Source organism: Triticum aestivum, chromosome 6B (assembly GCF_018294505.1).
Source record: "Triticum aestivum cultivar Chinese Spring chromosome 6B, IWGSC CS RefSeq v2.1, whole genome shotgun sequence".
Taxonomy (NCBI): Eukaryota; Viridiplantae; Streptophyta; class Magnoliopsida; order Poales; family Poaceae; genus Triticum; species Triticum aestivum.
The window spans coordinates 128,073,257-128,092,007 of NC_057810.1; positions in this window are offsets into that span (position 1 = coordinate 128,073,257).

Consider the following 18,751-nt stretch of genomic DNA (forward strand, 5'->3'; position numbering starts at 1 on the left):
TGTCCCGAGGAACCTCGCCCTTGGTCATATAGGCGTTTAGTGGTTGGGTCCAGCCTTGGCTGAGAACTACCATTATGGACTCCTCCGATGCGTATGTGGGTGGTGGGGTGTCCTTTAGAGCTGCAGTTTCAGATGTGCTAGGGCCTGTTATGGCTTCATCGAGACCTTGGATCTTGATGGATGCTTGTGTAGTATCTACATGAAGGTCTTGTCTGGCACGGGATCCCTTGATGACCCGACGCGTGCTAGGTTATCTGTTGTGTTGTTGTCACTTCTTTTGAGATGGTGTAGTTCTAGTCCATCAAACTTCCCTTCTAGTGCCTAGACGGTAGAGCGGTATGCTGCAATCGTGGGATATTTGATGTCGAACGTTTTCATGACCTGCTGGACCACGAGGTCAGAGTCGCCCCAGCAGACGAGGCGTCGAATGCCCAGAGGCCGCTATTCAGAGCTCGTGGAGGAGGGCTTCATATTCTGCTATGTTATTGGAGTCCTGAAAATGGAGTTGGAGGACGTAATTCATTTTTTTACCTCTAGGAGAAATGAGGTCCACTCCAGCACCCAGTCCTTGCACCATCATCAACCCATCGAAGTACATGGTCCAATACGCGAGGTCGGTGTTCTTGGGGACCTGTTGGGCTTCTGTCCATTCCACCAGGAAGTCGGCAATGGCTTGTCATTTGGCTGTTGTGCGTGGTTTGTATGAGAGCGCATATGGTAGGAGCTTCATCGACCACTTCGCCATGCGGCCCGTGGCATCATTGTTGATGATGTCGAGGAGCGGTGCATGGCTGACCATCGTTATTGGGTTGGCTTGAAAGTGATGTCGCATTTTCCTTGCGGCCATGAACACCCCATAGGTTATCTTCTGATAATGTGGGTATCTTTCCTTTCAAGGTGTCAGTACTTCGCTGACGTAGTACACTGGGTGTTGCAATCAATGCACCTTTCCGGCCTCCGCTCATTCAACGGCGATGACCATGCTGGCCACCTGGGTAGTTGTTGCAATGTACAGGAACATGGCTCTGATTGGGTTGGGTAGACCAGGAGTGGGTTTGATTGTAGTAGTTTCTTGAGGTCGGAGAATGCTTGCTTGGCTTCATCGCTCCAGTAAAATTTGTCGCCCTTTCTGTGAGAACGCGGTAGAGGGGCAGGACCTTTTCGCCTAACTGCAAAATGAATCTTCTTAAGGCCACCATGCATCCTGCATGCTTCTGGACATCACGTACTGTCTCCGAGGGCTCGAGGTCCACTATGGCTTGGATTTTTTTTCTAGGCTTGCCTCTATTCCTTGCAGGGATACGATGAATCCCAATAACTGCCCAGCGGTGACCCAAAAGACGCACTTGTCGAGGTTTAGCTTCATGCTGAAATTGCGAAGTTTGTCGAAGGACTGCTGGAGGTCGGTAAGGAGGCTTGATCCTTGCTTGGATTTAACTACAATGTTGTCAATGTAGATCTCCATGTTTACTCTGATCTGTTTGTTGAAAGACTTATGCATCATCCGCTTGTACGTAGCCCCCACGTTTTTAGGCCGAATGGCATCGTGATATAGCAGAAAGGCCCATATGGTGTGATGAAGGAGTTTGTCTCTTGGTCGGACTCTTTCATCCGTATCTGGTGATATCCGGAGTATGCATCCAAGAAACACATGCGATCACATCCTGCTGTTGAGTCGATGATCTGATTGATCATGGGCAGCAGAAAAGGGTTCTTGGGGCATGCCTTGTTGAGGTTGGTGTAGTCCAGACACATGTACCACGTGTTATTTTTCTTCAGTACCATCACTGGGTTTTCCAACCACTCCGGGTATGTGACCTCCCTTATGAATTTGGCTGCAAGTAGGCTCACCATCTCTTCCCCCATCACAAATATTTTTCTATAGCGAAGCGTCCTGACGCCTGTTTTACCGGCCTCGCATCCTTGCGGATGTTCAGGGAGTGTTCGGCTATTTCTGTTGGCACCCCTGGCACATCAGCGGCTTTCCATGCAAATACGTTCCAATTGGATCGACAAAAAGCAAGGAGGTCTACCTCCTGGCTCTCCGCCAATAGTTACCATTTTGCTAGGATCTTCTAAGTGCACCTGGAACTTTTTGGTCTGCTTGGCTAGCTGGAAAACGGGCCCAGGCCTTGGCTTCTATGGAGCTTGGCCTCTGATGACCCTATCCACTTTCTTATCTTGGCAAGCTCAGCAGAGGCCAAGACGGCCTCAACGAGCTCCACGTTTGCCACTTCGGCCTTGTAGGCCTTCTCCGTGCTTCCACGTATGATTATTGTACCATTCGGGCTTGGCATCTTTAGTTTCAGGTAGGTGTTGGACGGAACTTCCCTGAACTTCATGTATGTGGGTCTACCCAAGATCACGTGATAGCCTCTCTGAAAGGGGCGACCTTGAATTGGGTGGCTTCACTTCGCTAATTAAGTTCATCTTCGAAGACGACCTCAAGCTCGATCCGCCCCAAGGGTCGGGCGGCCCAGTACCACCCCATGGAAGCCCACGTCCGACCTTCGTAGTCCGGACAGTGAGATCTTCATCTTTTCCGGGGTGTCGATGAAGATGATGTTGAGGCCGCTGCCTCCATCCATCAGGACAGGTGAGAGGCGGCGGCCCCCAATGATCGGATCTAGTACCAAGGCGTGCTTGCCCGGCTCTATGTCGTCTTTGGCGTGACCCCTACGTCGAATGTTGTCATTTCTTGGGACCACGCCAGCCGCTCACTAGATGCGTCCTCTATCTCCGTCCTCTGTCACGTAGATCATGTGTCTTGTGAGTTTCTGGTTTCAGCGTGTGTCTACCATCTTGAATATCATGTTCACGGAGGCCCCACGAGTGCTCTCGTAGCACCGTGCAGGTCGTACGATGTGTTTGCATGCGAGGTGATCGGGGCGATCGTAGACTCCTTGGGTCTGCCCTTGTTTATTATACACGTGTTTGATGAGGCATGAAGGTGAGATGTCGAGGAACTGCCCTGATCCATCAGCGACCAGCTCAAAAGAGCAGAACGTGAGGCAATGGCCTGGCAAGACATCACCGACCTCTTTTGATTCTTCGCGCCGGATTCGTTCTCCGATAAACGTTGCATGTGCTTGGCGAGCCAACTGATGGAACAAATTCCCATCAAATCCCTTGATCGGGTTCATGACGAGATCAGAAGTACCAAGACGGAGTCTGCACACACAATTTACTCAGGTTCGGGCCTTCGAAGAGCAATACCCTACATCCTTCTTCTTCTTTTTATTCATGGTGAGGGGATACCTCATGAAGAGGATTGCAATGGTGTATGGGATGTCTACCGAGAGTTGGACATGAGATTGTATCCCAAATGAGGACCTAGGCCTCCCTTTATATAGGCAGAAGAAGCATGGCAGGGTTTACATGAGAGGGTAAGTGAGATTACTTCGGCCACCGCCCTCCATCTTGGGGAACACGCACATTGTCTTTGCCTCCCTAGGGCTCCCTGATGTCCCCTTGGGCCTGGTACGCCCTGCTCGAGGTTGAGGTCAGGCTCCCTTGCGTCAGGTATCCCGGGTACAGGATTCCGTCAGCTAGCGGCCTCCGTGGTCGTCTGGGCGTGTTAGAGGCTGGACCTCGAGGTGGTGGCAACCTTTCTAAGGCTGGTGGCGGCATCAGATGTGCCTTCCATCAACAATTCGGGATTGATGTGGCTCAGCAGGTGACACACGCGTCTCTTTCGAAGGCGGCACCTCATGACTGTCGTCGGCGGGTGAAATCACCGTCAGGTGTGCCGCCGCGGATGTTACGCACGACGTCTCATGTAGAGTCGTCAAGTCATGCCTGCTGCCAGTAGGTGCTGCACGGTGGCTCTAACGGAGGTGTCATGTTTTGCCTGTTGATGCTGGATCGAAGGTGATGCGACACTGACGGGAGGTGAGGCGAGGCGGTATGTGATGTCTTCTTCGAAGGTATCTGGTTATCGAGGCCTCGGTACCTAGACATGGGATGATGGTATATATAATATATGGTTGTGTGCATCACCCGATGCAGACACCGGGAGTTATCGTTCTTTCTAGAAAAAATAAACAATGATAGGTAGTGAGGTGAGTCCCAAATTCTTGTGGCTCAACAAAATTGTTTTTATGTTTGTGGCGATCCGACTGAGTCGGCAACCTGTGGTGACCCATGGAAAAAAACAGAATTGGTTTTCCTCGCATGTTGTGTCTTAATGCCTGTGGCGATCCGACTGCGTTGGCAACCTGTGGTTACTCGTGGAAGCATCCTCACATTCTTTTGTTTTTGTGGCGATCAGTCGGAGTGCGTTGGCAAGTCGGAAGAGAGCAAAATGATCTTCTTGTGTGCCATTGTTCTTCTTTTTAAGCGGGTGTGTCAGTGTTATTGTCTGGGTGCATCTCATCATGTAATGCACCTTTTGGGCACTCAAAGAATTTGGCCCGTGGAAATCCAATTGGCAGTACCGCAATAGCTTAGCTGTGCTTTATGGAATCGTTCGAGGGTAGGCCATGTTCTCGTCAAACAAAACTGTTTTTAAACACCGGCCACAACATGTAGAAACATGGACACACGTACTGCATCGCACGTCCTGCGCCTGCCCCGCTCCCGTCGTGGCAGCCTCCCTCGGCTCGTTTTTCACGCCACCCCCGGCTTCCCGATGGCGACGTTCTTCCAGGATCCTCTGGCTTCGTCGCGTGCGCCGCGTGCAGTATTATTGTCTCAGGAAATCCATAATATCATCTGCATCTACAAAGCCGCATACATTTCAAGTCGGGTTTCAACTAACTGGATGAAATTCATGCAAACACGACGAATATAATCATAATTTAAATAGAAAAAGGCACAATTTTATCCATATATAAAATACAAATAAGTCTAATATAACAATAGTTTAAATTCAACGAGATTAATGAATCATGTCGTCTCACACATATTCTCCCTTCAGTTTCATCCAACGATGCATGGGTGCACATGCATGAATGGTTGTTTCTTCATCCTGTGATACACCACGGCAGCGCGTGCGGACTACACAATGTGTAGAGCAACATTGAATAGATGAATGAATCGATCAACAAGTTGAACAAGAAGAAGCAAAACTTACAATCTCCTTTGCCGCGCGCAACTTGCCTCGAGCATATCAACCGTGTCACAAAACTTGATGAAAGAGGTCTAGATGGTGTACCATCAATACAATAACGACCTCACGTTGCGATCATGGATGATGTGCATGTCGCAGGGCACAATCTGCTTTCGCATCGTGAAACGATTCATGCACTTATTGGCAGAAGGTCCCCCTCTGCTCCTGACTACGAAATCCGCGAATACGTCCAACCACGCATCGCACAACAACTCATCCTCCATGGTCGAGTACCCCACAATCCTTCATACTCTAAGAAAACAACATGGCGTCGAAAATAAGCTCAATAGCATTTGACTGAACACCTACCGGGCGTGGTGACCGCTGTAACGCCCCGGATTCGTTGCGCCAAGTGTCTGCCAGTTATTCGCCATCGTCGCCATGTCATTTGCTTGCGTGTTGCATTTCGTCATGTCATCATGTGCATTTCATTTTGCATACGTGTTCGTTTCATGCATCCGAGCATTTTCCCCGTTGTCCGTTTCGCAATCCGGCGCTCCTATGCCCTCCGGCGTTCCCCTTTTGTCTCTCGTTGTGAGTGGGTGTTAAACGTTTTCGGAATGGACCGAGTCTTGCCAAGCGGCCTTGATATACCACCGGTAGACCGCCTGTCAAGTTTCGTGCCATTTGGAGGTCGTTTGATACTCCAACGGTTAACCGGATAACCGTAAAGCCCTTCCCTCTTTGCAGCCCAACACCCCTTCCAAAGTGGCCCAAAACCCATCTAACTCCCCTCCATGCTCTCGGTCGTTCGATCACGATCGCGTGGCCGAAAACCGCTCCTCATTTGGACTCTCCTAGCTCCCTCTACCTATAAATTAGTCCCTCTCCCCCGAAATCCCAGTCTAACCCTAGTCCTCTTCCTCCCTCCGCCGACGGACACGTCCGGCCGCAGTCGGACACGTCCGCCCCGCTCCCCCCGTCCAATCGGTCATGCCACGTGTCCCCGCTGCCGCCGTTCCCACCACGCCGCCACCAGGCCCGCATCAGGCCCGCCCGGGCCCCGATCTGGGCCCCGAGGCCCGCACCCGCGCGCCCCTCCGCCGTTCGCCACCGCGGCCCCGCGCCGCCGTCCGCCGCCCGGTCGCCGGGATCCCGCCGCGCCTGTCTCCGCCGCCGTGGCCGCCGCCTCCGCCGCCCGGAGTTCGCCGCCCGGCCGGCCTCGCCCTCCGCGTGCCGCCCCGTGCTCCCTCTGCTCGCGCCCTCGCCATCCCGCTCGCCCCGTCGCCCGGGAGTTCCTCCGCTGCCGCTCGCCGGAGCTCCAGCTCCCCCCGCCTCCTTGCACCGGCCGGCGACCCAGCGCCACCACCGATGACCGCGCCCGGCCAGGCAAGGCCGCTCCTCTCCCCTTCTCCCTCCTGCTTCCTCTCCCTTGCTCTCAACGGATCTCTCTCTTCTTCCAAGGTTCGCCGGAGTTTGCCACCTCGCTGGAGAACCGCACCTCGCCGGAGAAGAAGGTGGATGAGATCCACCGGGATCTCGTCCAAACGCCGTCCCCATCCCGGATCCCTCCGTCCCGGAACGCCTCCGTCCCGGGTTGACTTTTCCCGGAGGTAAAAATGCCTAAGTCCCCAGATTTCCAGTATTTTCATGCCATGTTCATCATGCCGTATCTCTGCATCCGTAGCTCCGTTTCGTGCGTGTAATATGGCAAATTATTTGCCTCGACGAGTACACCATTTCATTCCATTGCACCATATTCATTTGAGGTCATATTGATGCCTGAATCATCGTTGTAAGAGTGCTTCATGATGTTTTCTGCTGTCTGTTAACAGAACGAGCTCTTTTGTCATTTTTGCCATGATTGATGTGTGCATCCTATGAGGTTGATGTCTACATGTGTTTTGATCTATGTCATGTCTTATTTAAAGAGGTGATTACCATGTATTTTTGTGATCAATGTGGTGACTAGCACAAGCATGCAAACTAGGCTTCGTGATATTGTTGATTTTAGTCCCTGTTCTGCTGTTATTTTGATGCCATGTAAACTTGTTGCTACAGAGAGATCCATGCATATTTTGAGATACTTCAGTAAGGGTGTTTTGAACATGTGGTTATTGTCTATCCATTCATGCCTCTGGTTGTAATTATGGAGTAGTCTAGCATGTCATTTTCGTGCTCTACTTTTGCTTAAAAATGTTTCCTGGCAGATTGTTTACATGTTATTCAATTTAGCCAAGGTTGCTATAGTTGATCCTTGCATGCTATGGACTTGTTCTTACCTTGGTTGGTTACATAAACATGTCTTCTTGATGATGCTATGCTTATATTGTCATGCAAGGACTTGTGGTGAGTGAATCAAGCTTGTTAAGTAGTGTACATGCTGTTACTGTTTTGCTAGGCTGAATCTGTTATTTCGTGAGGCTATATAAACATGTTGCTACTAATCATTCTATGCATAATCTGGTGATGTTCTATAAACATGTTTTGATCTACATGTCATCCTCTAACCAAACATGCCCCTGGTTGCATTTATAGCTTGCTGTAGATTGTTCATATCTTGCTCTAAAGTTGCTTCATAATGTTGCTGTCAGCCTGTTAAAATTAAGTTCAGATGTTTCCATGTGTTTTGCTAGTGATCCATGCACCCTATGACCTTGCTCTTGCCATGCTTAGCTTCAAAAATATGTCTTATCTCTGTTGGTTGCCTTTCCATGCCATTTTTTTGCTCTGTAGTGTGTTGCACAAGCTCATAAACATGCCTTCATAATTCTGTTCCTGCCATGTATGAATCTGTAATATAACTTGCTATGTTTACGTGGGTGCCATCATATTTTCTGATCCTTTTTGGCTCATGGTTAGTAAGGAACTTTTGATCTATGCATTTTGTAGATTCATGCCATGCCTTTGTTTGCCATGATAAGTTCCTGTAACATGTTGTTTGATAGCTCTAAACATTGTATCGTGATTTTATTTTCTGCAAAGTCTGAATTGTTATTACTTGCAATCTTACCATGTGTGTTTGGGCATGTTCTAGTGATTTCTGGAGATAGCTCAGTGTTCATGTTTTGTAATGCTTTACCTTTACATCATGCCCATGCCTTTATTTTCTTGTTGAGGTGCTGCAGCATATAGTTTTGATGCTTGCAATATGCCTAGTTGCTGTTTTGGACAGCTTGTCCTTTAAACTTGTTTCATGTGTGTGTGTTGAACCGTTGCTCGGTTTTGAGTGTGCTCTATATGAAACTTGCTTGATTTTGTATCTAGTTTCATATTATCATGTTGCATCCTTGTTTTGAGGTGTTTGCTTGATGTTTGTATGCATTTTGCATCAATGCCATGTTTAACTTGTTTTGCTCATATCTTCTAGGCCGTAGCTCCGAACTAAATGAACTTTATATGTAACTTGACTAGAATCTCGTGTAGATCATCTTTGTGCATCTTAACTTGCTGTTTAACAACTTGAACATAAGGTTTATTCAGATCTGTACCAATTTCGAGATATGCATGTGAGGACTTACCGGAATTGTTATATGTTGTTCCCGGCCTTATTTAAACTTGCTTTGATGTGTTACTCTTATTTGCATCATCTCTTGCCATGAGTAGCTTCATGTAGCCTTATCATGCATCATGCTTATTGTGCATCATGTCTTGTTCATGTGTGGTGTGTTTACTATGTTGTGTGCTTCTTTTCGATAATTCCTGTTTTGTTGCGATCGTGAGGATTCGTTCGTCTACGGTTGGTTCGGCTTCATCCGTTCGTCTTCTTCATGGACTCGTTCTTCTTCCTAGCGGGATTTCAGGCAAGATGACCGCTACCCTGGATCTCACTACTATCATTGCTATGCTAGTTGCTTCGTTCTATCGCTATGCTGCACTACCTATGACCTGTTTATCAAGCCGTCCCATATTGCCATGAACCTCTAACCTTTGACACCTTTCCTATGCAAACCGTTGCGTGGCTATGTTACCGTTTTGCTCAGCCCTCTTATAGCGTTGCTAGTTGCAGGTGAAGTTGAAGATTGCTCCATGGTGGACAGGATTTTGGTTGGGATATCACAATATCACTTATATTATTAATGCATCTATATACTTGGTAAAGGGTGGAAGACTCGGCCTTTTGCCTAGTGTTTTGTTCCACTCTTGCCGCCCTAGTTTCCGTCATACCGATGTTATGTTCCCGGATTTTGCGTTCCTTACACGGTCGGGTGATTTATGGGACCCCCTTGACAGTTCGCTTTGAATAAAACTCCTCCAGCAAGGCCCAACATTGGTTTTACCATTTGCCTCGCCACCACCTATCCCTTTCCCTTGGGTCGGCCAACCCGAGGGTCATCTTTATTTTAGCCCCCCCCCCCCCGGGCCAGTGCTTGTCTAAGTGTTGGTCCGAACCGAGCAGCCTGCGGGGCCACCTCGGGGCAACTCGAGGGTTGGTTTTACTCGCAGCTTGACTTATCCGGTGTTGCCCTGAGAACGAGATATGTGCAGCTCCTATCGAGATTGTCGGTGCATCGGGCGGCTTTGCTGGTCTTGTTTTACCATTGTCAAAATGTCTTGTAAATCGGGATTCCGAGTCTGATCGGGTCTTCCTGGGAGAAGGTCTATTCGTTAATTGATCGCGAGAGCTTGTCATGGGCTAAGTTGGGACACCCCTGAAGGGTATAATCTTTCGAAAGCCGTGCCTGCGGTTATAGGCAGATGGGAATTTGTTAATGTCCGGTTGTAGACAACTTGACACCAGATCCGAATTAAAACGCATCAATCGTGTGTGTAGCCGTGATGGTCTCTTTTCGGCGGAGTCCGGGAAGTGAACACGGTCTTGGGTTATGGTTGACGTAAGTAGGAGTTCAGGATCACTTCTTGATCATTACTAGTTGACGACCGTTCCGCTTGCTCTCTTCTCGCTCTTATTTGCGCATGTTAGCCACCGTATATGCTTAGTCGCTGCTGCAGCCTCACCACTTTACCCCTTCCTTTTCCTATTAAGCTTTGCTAGTCTTGATACCCATGGTAATGGGATTGCTGAGTCCTCGTGGCTCACAGATTACTACAACAACAGTTGCAGGTACAGGTTGTGCGATGATCATGATGCGAGAGCGATGCTTGCTTGCGTTGAGTTCTTCTTCTGCTTCTTCTTCGATCAGGGGATAGGTTCCAGGTCGGCAGCCTGGGCTAGCAGGGTGGATGTCATTTCAGTTTTTGTTTATGTTTCATCCGTAGTCGGATGATGCTCTGATGTATTGTGATGTTGTATTCATGTGGCATTTTATGCCTTTTGTATGTATCCCCATCTATTATGTAATGTTGATGTAATGATATCCACCTTGCAAAAGCGTTTCAATATGCGGGTCTATCCTTGGTGGGACCTTCGAGTTCCTTTTGGATAGGGTCGCATATTGGGCGTGACAAGTTGGTATTAGAGCCTCGACCGACCCTAGGAGCCCCTAGATTGATCGGTAGTTTGGTCGTTGTTGAGTCTAGAAGAAAACTATTTTTTTTTTGGAGTCTAGTTATATCGGAGAGTAGGAATTATTTTACTCCTCTGCCCCTTCGTCGCTCTGGTGAGGAATCTTGACGTAGGTGTTTTGAACTACTCCTCTTCCTTTCAAATTTTCTTTAGGTTCACGCAGTTGGTTTTCCGATCGTTGGTTCTCATCTCTTTTCATCTGGTGCATTTCTCGTCAAGTCGACTCGAGCCTCTTCATCATTGAGTTCAATCCTCAGTTGTTTTCTTTTCCCACCCGCCCACCCTTCTTCTTCTCGGAGCCGGAGTCCATAATCGAGTATCCATCCTACTCGTGCGAAGTCTTTGCTTTCTTTCCTCTATGATTTCAACCGGTGTTTTCACTTCAAGTTACTCGTCGATTCCCCGTCCCAGTTGCCTTTGTTTTACCGCCCTCCCACCCTCTTCTTCCCGGAGCCTGAGTCTGTTTCGACCATCAATTTCATCCGTGTGGAGCCTCTTCAGTCTTTCGTAAATTAATTCAACCGGTGAATTCTCGTCTCGTTTGACATTCTTCATCTCTTTTTCTTTTCCGGTGGATTCAATTCAAGTTTTTCGGGTTGATCACATTCTTTTCCCTCGGATCAAGTTTCTTCCCTGCTTGTTCACCTCTCACCAGTTTATCCTTCCGGAGTGTTCAAGACATCCCAGGATATTCGTCTGTGTTCGAATTAATTCGAGGTTGTCTCCTCATTCAAATATTTCAATTGTTCCGGTGCATCATCTATCTGTTCGTAATCCTTTTCAACGGTGTATTCTCTTCAGTGGGCCCTAACCCACAGGTCTTTTTCCAGGATCTTACCTGACTCTTCTAATTTTCCCCGGAGTTATTCTCAAATTCTTTTCAAAGTGTGACGTAAGTATGATTTTCATCAGTCACATGCTTTCTCCAAGATCGCTTTCAAATTCTTTTCATTTTTGGTTCAACCCTTCTTCTCTTTAATTCTTCCGGAGTATGTCAGGAGTTGTTTTTCCATTTCTTTCACCGGAGGCCATCATTTCAGCTATCGTTCTCTATTTATCCCGGTGCTTCGTTCAAGTGTTTTTTAATCAGCTCATGATCTCTTTGTTCTTTTGGATCTAAATCCCCTCGAGCATATTTGTTCTTCTAATTCTTCCCGGTGATTCATTCTCTTTCATCAGTCATTTCCGAACTCTAACAGCGGTTCGTTCAAGATTCTTTTTCTTTGATTATCATTTCAATCCATTCGTTCTTTCCAATCCTACCGGTGGTTCATGAAGACCTTCTCAAGTTTGTGATATGTCATTTCTCAATCTTTTTCAAGAAGAATAAGTAGTATGCCAAATCCTTTGTTTGTCATCAATTTAATGTGATGAAGGATAAGCATATAATAAATCTTATTCTTATTTCATCCAAGTGCGTAATCCCTTTTCTTCGGAGTATGTTCGTGATGAATCAATTCTAGTTCCAAGTGTTTTCATCTTTTCTTTTTCGGAGTTCAATTTTCCTCGATCATTTCGTCGGAACCTCCATCTAAATCATCGCAAGGCTCATCTTATTCTTCCATCCTTGAATTCTATGTCATCATCCTTTTGTTACCGGAGTTCTTCATGGTGGTTCTTCATGATTTAATTCATTCTTCAACAGTTCATCAAGATTCTTGTTGGCGGAGTTCAAGTATCTTTTCTTCTCGCATCTCGAAGTGTAATTAATTCTCCGTATTCTTTTGAAGTGGAGTTTTAGCATTTCTTCATTCTCCTCAGCTATTTAATCTTTTCCGTTTGTGGTCAGTTACCACCTCATAATCTGTGAGATGTTATCCATAAGTCCACATCAAGCTTATTCTTTTCGTTGTCGAATTTTCTCAACAACTCCATTCAATCCGTCTAAATTCTTTTCATTCAATACTTTTTTAATTCTTTCCGGAGGTTTTGTGTCATGTCTTCATCAATTATCATTCCATCCTCTCAAGTTCGTGTTCTATTCTTTCCATGTACAGCCGGAGTGCTGCCTAAATCCTTTCAGTCTTAATCGTTTCTTATCTCGTTCTATCCGGAGTGGTTTCTTAGTCTATCTGATTCCGTGAGCTTTTGATTCTCGTCATTCTCGTCGTTCCTCTCTTCTTCTTGTGTGCTCTCGATTCTTTGCTTCTTCTCTTGAGTTCGCGTTTCACCTCATCCATTTTCCCTTCCGTCTCGGTCGTAAGATCTCGGGACGAGATCTCTTGTTAGTGGAGGAGTGTTGTAACGCCCCAGATTCGTTGTGCCAGGTGTCTGCCAGTTATTCGCCTTCGTCGCCATGTCATTTTCTTGCGTGTTGCATTTCGTCATGTCATCATGTGCATTTCATTTTGCATACGTGTTCGTTTCATGCATCCGAGCATTTTCCCCGTTGTCCGTTTTGCAATCTGGCGCTCCTATGCCCTCCGGCGTTCCCCTTTTTGTCTCTCATTGTGAGTGGGTGTTAAACGTTCTCGGAATGGACCGAGTCTTGCCAAGCGGCCTTGGTATACCACCGGTAGACCGCCTGTCAAGTTTCGTGCCATTTGGAGGTCCTTTGATACTCCAACGGTTAACCGGGTAACCGTAAAGCCCCTCTCTCTTTGCAGCCCAACACCCCTTCCAAAATGGCCCAAAACCCATCTAACTCCCCTCCATGCTCTCGGTCGTTCGATCACGATCGTGTGGCCGAAAACCGCTCCTCATTTGGACTCTCCTAACTCCCTCTACCTATAAATTAGTCCCTCTCCCCCGAAATCCCGGTCTAACCCTAGTCCTCTTCCTCCCTCCGCCGAGGGACACGTCCGGCCGCAGCCGGACACGTCCGCCCCGCTCCCCCCGTCCAATCCGGTCGTGCCACGTCTCCCCGCCGCCGCCTTTCCCACCGCGCCGCCGCCAGGCCCGCATCAGGCCCGCCCGCGCCCCGATCTGGGCCCCGAGGCCCGCACCCGCGCGCCCCTCCGCTGTTCGCCACCGCGGCCCCGCGCCGCCGTCCGCCACCCGGTCGCCGGGATCCCGCCGCGCCTGTCTCCGCCGCCGTGGCCGCCGCCTCCGACGCCCGGAGTTCGCCGCCCGGCCGGCCTTGCCCTCCGCGCGCCGCCCCGTGCTCCCTCTGCTCGCGCCCTCGCCATCCCGCTCGCCCCGTCGCTCGGGAGTTCCTCCGCCGCTGCTCGCCGGAGCTCCAGCTCCCCCCGCCTCCTTGCACCGGCCGGCGACCCAGCGCCACCACCGACGACCGCGCCCGGCCAGGCAAGGCCGCTCCTCTCCCCTTCTCCCTCCTGCTTCCTCTGCCTCGCTCTCACCGGGTCTCTCTCTTCTTCCAAGGTTCGCCGGAGAACCGCACCTCGCCGGAGAACCGCACCTCGCCGGAGAAGAAGGTGGATGAGATCCACCGGGATCTCGTCCAAACGCCATCCCCATCCCGGATCCCTCCGTCCCGGAACGCCTCCGTCCCGAGTTGACTTTTCCCGGAGGTAAAAATGCCTAAGTCCCCAGATTTTCAGTATTTTCATGCCATGTTCGTCATGTCGTATCTGTGCATCCGTAGCTCTGTTTTGTGCGTGCAATATGTCAAATTGTTCGCCTCGACGAGTACATCATTTCATTCCATTGCACCATATTCATTTGAGGTCATCTTGATGCCTGAATCATCGTTGTAAGAGTGCTTCACGATGTTTTCTGCTGTTTGTTAACAGAACGAGCTCTTTTGTCATTTTTGCCATGATTGATGTGTGCATCCTATGAGGTTGATGTCTACATGTGTTTTGATCTATGCCATGTCTTATTTACAGAGGTGCTTACCATGTATTTTTGTGATCAATGTGGTGACTAGCACAAGCATGCAAACTAGGCTTCGTGATATTGCTGATTTTAGTCCCTGTTCTGCTGTTATTTTGATGCCATGTAAACTTGTTGCTATAGAGAGATCCATGCATATTTTGAGATACTTCAGTAAGGGTATTTTAAACATGTGATTATTGTCTATCCATTCATGCCTTTGGTTGTAATTATGGAGTAGTCTAGCATGTCATTTTCGTGCTCTACTTTTGCTTAAAAATGCTTCCTCGCTGATTGTTTACATGTTATTCAATTTAGCCAAGGTTGCTATAGTTGATCCTTGCATGCTATGGACTTGTTCTTGTCTTGGTTGGTTACGTAAACATGTTTTCTTGATGATGCTATGCTTATATTGTCATGCAATGACTTGTGGTGAGTGAATCGAGCTTGTTAAGTAGTGTACATGCTGTTACTGTTTTGCTAGGCTGAATCTGTTATTTCGTGATGCTATATAAACATGTTGCTACTAATCATTATATGCATAATCTGGTGATGTTCTATAAACATGTTTTGATCTACATGTCATCCTCTAACCATACATGCCCCTGGTTGCATTTATAGTTTGCTGTAGATTGTTCATATCTTGCTCTAAAGTTGCTTCATAATGTTGCTGTCAGCCTGTTAACATTAAGTTCAGTTATTTTCATGTGTTTTGCTAGTGATCCATGCACCCTATGACCTTACTCTTGCCATGCTTAGCTTCAAAAATATGTCTTCTTACTGTTGGTTGCCTTGCCATGCCATGTTTTTCTCTGTAGTGAGTTGCACAAGCTCATAAACATGCCTTCATAATTCTGTTCCTGCCATGTATGAATCTGTAATATAACTTGCTATGTTTACGTTGGTGCCATCATATTTTCTGATCCTTTTTGGCTCATGGTCAGTAAGGGACTTTTGATCTATGCATTTTGTAGATTCATGCCATGCCTTTGTTTGCCATGATAAGTTCCTGTAACATGTTGTTTGATAGCTCTAAACATTGCATCGTGATGTTATTTTCTGCAAAGTCTGAATTGTTATTACTTGCAATCTTACCATGTGTGTTTGGGCATGTTCTAGTGATTTCTGGAGATAGCTCAGTGTTCATGTTTTGTAATGCTTTACCTTTACATCATGCCCATGCCTTTATTTTCTTGTTGAGGTGCTGCAGCATATAGTTTTGATGCTTGCAATATGCCTAGTTGCTGTTTTGGACAGCTTGTCCTTTAAACTTGTTTCATGTGTGTGTGTTGAACCGTTGCTCGGTTTTGAGTGTGCTCTATATGAAACTTGCTTGATTTTGTATCTAGATTCATATTATCATGTTGCATCCTTGTTTTGAGGTGTTTGCTTGATGTTTGTATGCATTTTGCATCAATGCCATGTTTAACTTGTTTTGCTCATATCTTCTAGGCCGTAGCTCCGAACTAAATGAACTTTATATGTAACTTGACTAGAATCTCGTGTAGATCATATTTGTGCATCTTAACTTGATGTTTAACAACTTGAACATAAGGTTTATTCAGATCTGGACCAATTTCGAGATATGCATGTGAGGACTTACCGGAATTGTTATATGTTGTTCCCGGCCTCATTTAAACTTACTTTGATGTGTTGCTCTGGTTTGCATCATTTCTTGCCATGAGTAGCTTCATGTAGCCTTGTCATGCATCATGCTTGTTGTGCATCATGTCTTGTTCATGTGTGGTGTGTTTACTATGTTGTGTGCTTCTTTTCGATAGTTCCTGTTTCGTTGCGATCGTGAGGATTCGTTCGTCTACGGTTGGTTCGGCTTCATCCGTTCATCTTCTTCATGGACTCGTTCTTCTTTCTAGCAGGATTTCAGGCAAGATGACCGCTACCCTGGATCTCACTACTATCATTGCTATGCTAGTTGCTTCGTTCTATCGCTATGTTGCGCTACCTATTACCTGTTTATCAAGCCATCCCATATTGCCATGAACCTCTAACCTTTGACACCTTTCCTGTGCAAACCGTTGCGTGGCTATGTTACCATTTTTCTCAGCCCTCTTATAGCGTTGCTAGTTGCAGGTCAAGTTGAAGATTGCTCCATGGTGGACAGGATTTTGGTTGGGTATCACAATATCTCTTTATATTATTAATGCATCTATATACTTGGTAAAGGGTGGAAGACTCGGCCTTTTGCCTAGTGTTTTGTTCCACTCTTGCCGCCCTAGTTTCCGTCATACCGGTGTTATGTTCCCGGATTTTGCGTTCCTTACGCGGTCGGGTAATTTATGGGACCCCCTTGACAGTTCGCTTTGAATAAAACTCCTCCAGCAAGGCCCAACATTGGTTTTACCATTTGCCTCACCACCACCTATCCCTTTCCCTTGGGTCGGCCAACCCGAGGGTCATCTTTATTTTAGCCCCCCCCCCCCCGGGCTAGTGCTTGTCTAAGTGTTGGTCCGAATCGAGCAGCCTGCGGGGCCACCTCGGGGCAACTCGAGGGTTGGTTTTACTCTTAGCTTGACTTATCCGGTGTTGCCCTGAGAACGAGATATGTGCAGCTCCTATCGGGATTGTCGGCGCATCGGGCGGCTTTGCTGGTCTTGTTTTACCATTGTCGAAATGTCTTGTAAACCGGGATTCCGAGTCTGATCGGGTCTTCCTGGGAGAAGGTCTATTCCTTTGTTGATCGCGAGAGCTTGTCATGGGCTAAGTTGGGACACCCCTGCAGGGTATAATCTTTCGAAAGCCGTGCCTGCGGTTATAGGCAGATGGAAATTTGTTAATGTCCGGTTGTAGACAACTTGACACCAGATCCGAATTAAAACGCATCAACCGTGTGTGTAGCCGTGATGGTCTCTTTTCGGCGGAGTCCGGGAAGTGAACACGGTCTTGGGTTATGGTTGACGGAAGTAGGAGTTCAGGATCACTTCTTGATCATTACTAGTTGACGACCGTTCCGCTTGCTCTCTTCTCGCTCTTATTTGCGCATGTTAGCCACCATATATGCTTAGTCGCTGCTGCAGTCTCACCACTTTACCCCTTCCTTTTCCTATTAAGCTTTGCTAGTCTTGATACCCATGGTAATGGGATTGCTGAGTCCTCGTGGCTCACAGATTACTACAACAACAGTTGCAGGTACAGGTTGTGCGATGATCATGACGCGAGAGCGATGCTTGCTTGCGTTGAGTTCTTCTTCTGCTTCTTCTTCGATCAGGGGATAGGTTCCAGGTCGGCAGCCTGGGCTAGCAGGGTGGATGTCATTTCAGTTTCTGTTTATGTTTCATCCGTAGTCGGATGATGCTCTGATGTATTGTGATGTTGTATTCATGTGGCATTTTATGCCTTTTGTATGTATCCCCATCTATTATGTAATGTTGATGTAATGATATCCACCTTGCAAAAGCGTTTCAATATGCGGGTCTATCCTTGGTGGGACCTTCGAGTTCCTTTTGGATAGGGTCGCATATTGGGCGTGACAACCGCCATGGACGACGTCGACAGGAGCGGAGTGTACCTGCCTACGCATGTGTCCTGGGTGGACGATGCCATCATAAAAGGTGAGCGACCGTGTCGGTGCTGGTTGCAGAGGTCCGACAATGCATGTGTGCCGGGTGGAGAGGTTCAGCGACGGCATTGGAGGAGGACGGTGCGGATGCAAAGTAAGGCAAGTCCTTCATGAGCGATGACCATGATGGGATAGACAAGGTTGTTTCTTCGTGGATCCTTCATGGGTGGAGCCCTCGGTGGACTCACGCAGCCGTTATTCTTCGTGAGTTGAAGTCTCTATCAACGTGGATGTATGATAGCACCACATATCGGAACCATGCCAAAAATCTCCTTGTCTTCAGTGCATTTGCACTCTCCAATCCCTTCCCTTTACCTTCATATGTAATGTTCTACTTTCCGCTGCTATACTCTTAGAATCGCATGTTCTAGTTACTAAAATCTGTCAACAACTAAAATTGGGAAAAGACTAGTTTTTTATTTTCTCAAGTAGTCTAATCACCCCCCCCCTCTTGACCTACTTTCGATCCTACACTGAGGCCTAAGGATATTGCACCCAGAATCTTCAATATCACCAAAAGGAAAGATTGCACGGTTCTTAAAGCCCTAACTGATAACTTTTGGATCTCACAGATCAAGTTTACTGAGGGAATTTCTACTAGCCACATCCAGGAGTTCGTCACCCTTTGGTAGAAGTTGGATGGGATCATCCTTGATCAAGACACGCCAGATAAGATCACTTGGAAGTTCACCGACAACAGTAGCTTCTCCACGTCCTCTGCCTACAAGATGCAGTTCGAGGGGCGCACCATCACGCCTCTGCTTAAGACTGTCTAAAAGGTTTGCGCCACCCCAAAGTGTAAATTCTTTGCTTGGTTAATCATCCACAATAGAGCCTGGACGGCGGACAAGCTTCAGTGTAGGGGGTGGCCAAATTGGGGTCT